Here is a 7,650-nt window from a genome sequence, read left to right on the forward strand (position 1 = left end):
CAGTGTCTGCCTCCTTTGAAAAATGGGTTGGGGGTGTTTTAAAGAAGGGATTGTGTTGCTAGAAAATTGTTGCCTAATCCAAGCTGCTCCAGCTGTGGATCACCCCAGGTGGGCACTGTCAGGAGTTCTCTGTGGCCTCTGGCTGTGTCTTTGGAGCAGCAGATTGTAGGCTGGCAGGGGCTGGCAGGGGCTGAACTGAGGAGTGGGAAGTCCCTGTCCAACTGCTGTGGGACTAGAATTCATCCTTGGGAGAAGATGCATGTGCTGAGGGGTTCCTGTGCTCCCTCACAGCTCCTGTGAACTACCCTGTACCCTGTGGGCTGCAGCCGGGGAAGATTGAGGTGTTGGCTCACTTAAGGAGTTATTTGATCTGATACTCTGTGGCTGCTCCTCTTTCTTCAGAATGGAATTGCTGTTTTCAAACAGGAGCAGCTGGAGGTCGGTTTTCCTGCCAAGGAAAAGACCCGGGTGGGAGGGAGGAATCCGTGGTGGGACCCCGGCAGAGCGGGCTGGGAGCAGCCGCTGTGCTCGGGCTGTCCTGGGGCAGCGTTCGGAGCTGCCCGGCTGCTCTGCCCTCTCCTTCCTCCCTGCTCCGGGCTGAGGAGGTGCTGAACTGCAGCTGCCCGCCCGGCCCAGCTGAGCTGCCGGGGTCTCTGCCCGATCCCCGTGCCCCCTGGGACCGGGCCCTCAGCGCTGGCACTCTCAGGGCTCGGTGCGCGGTGACCTCCCCGGAGCTGCTCCCGCAGGCCCCACCGGCAGCCGAGCTTCGTGCTGGGCCCACCCGAACCACACCGAGGGTGAGCAGCTGTGGGAATGCAGCCCCTCCCTGCCCCTGTCCTGTGGGCGAGCGCTCCGGGCCTGGCCGCGCCGCTTTGGGCCTGAGCAGGGCCCGCTCCTGCCGAGCCACGGCCCAGGGGGAGCCACGGCGGCTGCCCCTCGGCCCACGGGGAGGGGATCACCGTGGGGTTCGGGTGGGCCAAAGCAGGGAATTCCTTGTTCGGGAGCATCCACCTCGCAGTATGCTCACTGTCTGTGTGCTTGGGGGATTTGCTTTGTGACCAGCAGCTCGGTGCCAGCGCCAGAGCTGAGCCCAAGTGCAGACTCCGCCCGCGAGGGAGGAGGCTGTGTCCATCCCCTGCCCCTCCGTGGGCTGCTGCGAGGGACCTGTGGTGAAAACCTTCCCGCCTCTGGCCTAAAACGCAGTAATGGCTCAGAGGGGAGGTTGAAAACCCTTTCAAAGGGTGTTATTTACATGTCTGTTGTGCGCGGGCGGCCCTGGGCGCAGCTTTCATGTTCCCCAGTGCCGTCCATTCACATCCAGAATGAATGCATCGCTCCAGCTCCGAGCGTGCACTTGGCATTTCCAGGCACTGCAACGCCGGGATCTTCGTCAAACCCCTCCACTGCTGAGCACCCGAGGTGCTGCCGATATTAAAGTCAAAATTCTTGCTGTGGGAACGATCGTGTCCCTGCCTTGCTGCGCTGCAGGACGTCGCTGGCCGTGCCCAGCACAGACTCGGCGCTTTGCCCCAGGCTCACACGCTGTGCATGAGGATTAGTGACTCCCGTCCCTGCCCGTGGTCACTCCAGGGAGCCGTGCTGGGGCTGTGGTGCCCGAATGACTAAAGAGCAGCATCAAAGCCTCTGAATTACCTTCAGTGCTTGCCTTTTTCCACACAAGCAGGAGAGCGTCTAATTTTCTCAGAGCATCAAATTAAGTCGGGGAAGGTGAGGTCTGGCCATGGAGAATTAGCTGTGGCAGACACATTCATCCTGCTCTGGTCCCTGCCTGTGACACAGAAGCACTTGCTGCTGAATCAGGCAACCACAGCTCACAATTGGAACTTTGCAGGAGGTTTATGTGTGGTTGAAATTTGGGGCTCTGGGCTGGAAGATGCAGTTTTGGGTATGAGCCCCCTTGGCTCAAATGTTCTTGGCTGCTGCACCCTCTGCCCTCACAGATGGGTTGGGAGGTGTTTTGCAGGGGCTGTCACCATTCTGTGCCCTGCCTTAGTCACCCTGGAAGGGTTTGTCTCCTCTCCCTGATAGCCCTGTGGTGCAAGCAGAGCCCTTCCAGGAGCTTGGTTTGGTTTGGAGGGTGTCTGATCCTTCCTAGCACCCTCCTCCCTAAGGGCCTCCAGGTCTTGCTGGATGGGCTGCTCCAGCCTAGGCCCCTCTGAATGCCTGCTGCTTCAGCCAGCTCTTTGTTGAGGTTGTTCTCCCAAGCAGGAACATCTGTGAGCTGCTCCAAGCATGTATTTCAGTTGGCCACCACCTGCAATCCACCATCCTGCAGGTATTCTGCACATTGCAGGGCCTTTGCCTTGCACCCGAGTGCGGGGAGCAAACCTGCCCTCATATTTCACTTTCCATCACCCAGCACAGACTGGCTGCCGGGTGCTTCATCCCAGCATTTGCAGGGCATGGTCCCTTCTCCAGGGCACTCCTGTTTGGGCAAAGCAGCTTTGAAAGAAACACTCCAAAAGCTCTGCTCTCCCACCCTGATTCCATCGGTTCCTTCTCCAGCTGTGCCGTGTGTGTGAAGGCTGCCTCTCCAGGCAGGTGTTTAATTACCTCATTGCCTCGTTAATGATCTAGGACACATCTTGTTCAGATCCAATCACTCAGGGAGCAGCTCCTCAGCTGTGTCACCGGATAATAAAGCCAAATTTGCAGGCTGCATCCTGTAAGTTACAAGCAAGTTTTCCAGACAAAGTGTCCTGAGAATCTGCCATTAGTGAATTTATTTAGTGCTATTACAGCCTTGCTAATCCTCTGGGGAGAGGAAAATGAGGCTAAGGCGTTAACTGCTGCAGGGAATTGTCCTGATGTCCTGCTCCTTAGCTCTGGGGCTCGAACTCAAGGAGCTGCAGGATGCTGGAATGAGGCTGGAGAGGCCGTGGGGTGGGAAGCAGGCAGCTCCTTTTGATGTCTGAAGGGTCTGAGGATGAGTAGTCTGCAACAGCCCTGGGACTGGGCTGTTAAGGAGATGGCGTGGTGGGAATGTCCCCTGTACTTAGAGAGATCCAAAGGAGCAGGACAACAGGACAAGGGCTGCCCATCCGTGCTGTGCTGGCCTGGGCCACCTCTGGCTCCTGAGAAAAGATCCCTGGAGCTGAGCTGGCTCTGCATCCAGAGCCCCCTGACCCTACAGACCCTGGCAGGGTGCTGAGCCTGTCCCAGTCTGGGGAGCTTTTAATGGGGCTTAATTCCACCTGGAGGGAGGATCCCAGGGCCTTTGCACTTCCCCTCTGCTTATCAGTTGGCAAAGATAAGGCAAAGCAAAACAAGGTTTGAGGACCCAGTAATTTTAGACTCCAGAGTATCAAGTGTCCCATTATACCAGTGGTGAGGCAGTTTTTTCAGCTGGGCTGTTCTGAGGCTCTGGAGATTCACTTTGGCTTGTGGAGTATGAAAACTGCTCCACAAGGGGGAAAAGGGCTGGAATGGGAATTGTATGAAAATGTGCTGGCCTTGGTGTCTGCAAGGCAAACAGAGGCTGATGAGTGTGGGCAGCCAGGCTCTGATCCCTCCCAATGTGGTGTGGGGGCCCTGATTTCATGCTCCACTGCTCTCCATGGCTTTGGAAGCACTCAGAAGGGTTTTCCTGTGGCTGAGGTCAGCTCAAGTGTTGCAGGCTCAGTCTCCAGCTGCAAAGATCAGGTATCCTTTGTAAGCCTTGGCCTGTGCTGCCTGGGCCTGCTGGTCCTGTTGCCAAACAAGGAGCATCTCCAGAGAGCAGAGCCTCCCTCCTGGGTGCAGAGGCTCCCTGGGGATGGGGTGGTGGGAGCTGCTGGTGAGGTGGGTTGCTTTTATTGGGTGTAAATATGGGTCATTGTGAGCAGGGGCCTTACAGGGTGAGGAGATGCACAAACTGCTTTTCTATAGGTACTTTATAAACAGCTCTAGGCTGTTTCCATGTGCCAAACAATTGGAGACCAAACCCAAACCCCCACTGCATCTGTGCTCACTGGTTGTTCCTGTGTTTCTCCTCCTACTTCCAAATGGTTAAAATTGTTGTAAAGGTCTTCCTCTTGCTCTGCTGTGGCACCCACTACTCTACAGAGTCATTTAGGACCTCTAAAGTGGAATTTCCCCTGCAGTGTCTGGCCAGAAGCAGCTCTGGGTGTGTGATGACATGGGAGGTTTGTGCAGTGCTTTGATTTTGTTGCATCACATTCCAGGGAGAAGAGTTCAAGAATGAAGGAGTTCAAAAGCAAGGAGGTGAAATGGAAGGAAAACTGATCCCAAGGAATGGTGTGCAGAGGTGTTCAGGAGAGAGAGGCTCAGAGGAGGCAAGTTCATTGTCATCCAAGAATGCAAATGTTCTTCACAGGTAACAGGAAATCATTTATGGGCCATGTTCACCTGTTATCCCCTCTGTAAAACCCAGCAGAGATCTGATAAGGACAGCACCCATCCTGCAGCCTCTGCCAGCCTCTCAGGTGAGCCCAGGATGGTTCTGAAATCTTCCTGCCCTGAAAAGTTCTGTGCTCACCGAGATCCCCATGGCAGCTGTGCCTGCTATCTGTCCCTGCAGGCAACCACTCAGCTGGGAGAGCAGCAAGAGGCAGCTGCTTTTGTGTGACTGCCCTGGAAAACCAGGAATCTGCATCCTGGCACAGCTCCCAGCCACGGGGAGAAATCCTGCTCTGGAAAACGAGTGAAGTGATTGTGACTTCCCATACCACCTCCTGTTGTGTCTGGAGCCCTGCAGGAGCAGCCAGCCCCAGGTCTCTTCCCCCAGGACATGTGTCTGAGCCCCCAAACAGAGCTGGAGCCCAGCTGGGAATGAGCCTGGGCAAGGCACAACCTGCTCTGGGGTTGGCTTTGCAGCTCTGGTTCAGTGGCAGCATTTCCAGGCTGGAACACCTGGGATGAGGAGAAGCTGCCCAGCCCTGCCCCAGTGTGGGGACAGCAGCTCTGCCAGCTTGGCAGGAGGGAGCTTGGTCCCCATGGCAGCACAGAGTGATCCTGTTGGAGATGGGGCTGCCAGACTGGGGTGCTCTGGAGAAGGGGACCCTTGGCAATGCTCTCAGGATGGCTCCCAGGGCTGTGCCCAGGCCTCAGCTGCACTGGGGCAGGTGGGTCCTGCCCAGCTCCCAGTGCCAGGTGCAGCTGTGGGGGAGGCTGGGCTGCAGAACTGGTTGAACTGGTCTCCCTGCCTGTTGCTTCTTGCAGGGTCTGGGTTAACCACCGAGCTCTGCCCTGGCATGGCTCGGGCCAGTCTGGGCAAAACCCACGGGGATCTGGAGTGAGCTGGGCTCAGTCCAGCAGCGCCTGTCACCAGTGTGAGTGTCTGCCATAATCCCCTGAGGATTCCTGCAGCGCCTTCCCCTTCCCCTGAGCAGATCCTGGTGTCCATCACAGAGCAGGGGAGCCCGAGCTGGCAGCAGCAGAACGTTCCTTGTGTGCCACAGGTTGGGCAGCAGCAGAAACTTCTGGGCTGGTGTTGTGCCAGGGCTGCTGGGCTGGCAAGACCCACACCCCAGAGCCATCCTCTGGCTTCCCCTGCCAGCCTTTTCTCCCAAGGCTGGGATGGGGCTTTGCTGAGGGCTGGGCAAGCCCTGCTTCTCCTGGGATGAGCAGGCAGCCAGGAGCTGCCCCTGGCGTGGACTCTGTCCTCCTCCCTGTCTGGCTGAGCGAGGGAGAGGCAGCTGGAGGCAGGCTGGGAGCTCAGCATCACTCCTGGATGGGGCTTAGGAGCTGGCCTGGCTTCCCAGTGGTGCCTCACATGGTCTGTGAGCAGCCAGGTGCCCTGCCAAGGAGGCTGCTCTCCTGGCAGAGATGATCCCTGTTTGTCTGTCCTGTCTGTGTGGCTGCTGCTGCCTGCCAGGGCGTGTATCAGTGTGTGCACAAGCTGACAGCAGGGACCATTGCCTCTGGAATGCTCTGTCCTGCAGAGGGATCCTCACAGGCAGGGACACAGGGGAAGGATCCCAGCAGTGTCTGGTGACACAGAGGAGAGGAGAGGAAGGTGCTGGGCTGGAGCTGTGCAAGGGAGGAGCCCAGCCAGGGCTCCAGGCTGCTCCAGGTGATGGATGGCTGGGGAAGAGGCTGTGCAGAGGGCTGTGTGGTATGTGCTGGGTTTACTCTTGCTGCTAATCCTTACAACTTCCTCCACATCTCCAGGGGATTACAGGCAGTTGATCTTGTCCAATTTAGTTTCCTGTGACTCTACAGGGAATGAATCCCCTCCTGACCCATGCAAACAGCAGCCCCCTACAGAAGAGCTTGTCCCATGCTCCTGTTTTGTGTGGGCACAAAATCAGATCTGTGTGGAATCAAATGGTTTTATCTCTGGCAAGTCTTTGGGTCACTCAAAGCTTTTGAATGCCAGTGACAGGACTGGCTCTGGTCACAGAGCATCACTGCTGGCATCAGTCAGTGGGATGTCAATGGCAAAGGGGTGATCTCTTAGCAACCACTTTCCATCCTGTCTGTGTCTTCCCCTCTCTCCTGAGACAAGTGTGATTTAAATTTAAAGAGGACAAAGAGGTCACCCAGGAAGGGACAGTGGATCCTGGGCCTTTTCCTCTGGTCCTGGGTTATCCTTGGACCTCACAAAACAGGTGAAGAACAGCCACAAGCCTGTGTTGGCATCACTGGTGTCTCACTGGTGTTTATGTGGGGGCTGTGATCCCCATCTTCTCCTGTCCCCTCCCTCCCTGGTCCTGCACTGCTAAGATCCTGTGTTGCTGTGGGATCTGTGCTGGATCAGGGCTCCTGGTTTGTGGGGACCTTTGAACTTGGCTTTGTCTGAAAGCAGCCCTGGTGTGGCTCAGGAGAGCCCTGGGGCTGGGCAGCCCCTCTGAGCCTGGATGGCATCCCCAGGAGCCACAGAGATGCCAGAGTGCTGCTGGGCTCAGTGGGAGCCACTTGGGACTCTGAAAGAGAGGGGAAAGAGCTGCCCCTGGTGCAGACAGGGTGGCTGGGCAGAGCCTCAGACCCAGATCTTTGGAGCTGGGTTTGTCCCAGAGCCTGAATCCTGTTGTCTGGGACTCCTGGGATGCTGTGTGGAGATGCTGACCTCCCCCCTGCCCTGAGCCTTCGGTGTTTTACTGGGAGCCAGGGCCACCTTGTGCTGAGCCTAGGCCAAAAGTTTGCTGGACTGAGAAATGTTCTGAGAAAATGTTAGACTGAATGTAATGCTGGACTGAAAATGCTGGACTGAAAATGCTCTGAGAGTTGCTGATTCCCAAACTGCTGCTGCCACCTCAGGAAATGCTTGGCTGGCTTTGTCCATGGGGATTCTGCTGTTCTGTAGCATTTTAAACAGATGCTGCAAGGAGATGCTTTAAAATGTGCCTCAATGGCTGCAGTGCACTCCCTGCAAGTGGCGTTCCCAGGCTTCTCCTGCCTGCACAGTGCTCTCTGTCCCTCTGCTGGGAAGCTGCTGCTCGGCTGGGGCTGTGTGAGCCCGAACACTCTCCGAGCCAGGGCGAGGTCTCCCGTTCTCCCTCTGGGGCTCTGCTCTTTCCACCCTAAACTGGTTTTTCGAGTCATTTTTTCAGAGGTGCCTCCATCTCCGCTGCTGCTGCTCACCTGCGTTCAGGGAGGAGCCTCCCAGGAGCTGCTCTTTATGCGCCGCCGAGCGCTGTCCTTCCATCCCACACAGCAGAGCAGGGAGCAGGGAGCCACCAGAGCCGT

The sequence above is a fragment of the Agelaius phoeniceus genome, chromosome 19, assembly GCF_051311805.1.
Source record: "Agelaius phoeniceus isolate bAgePho1 chromosome 19, bAgePho1.hap1, whole genome shotgun sequence".
Classification (NCBI taxonomy): domain Eukaryota; kingdom Metazoa; phylum Chordata; class Aves; order Passeriformes; family Icteridae; genus Agelaius; species Agelaius phoeniceus.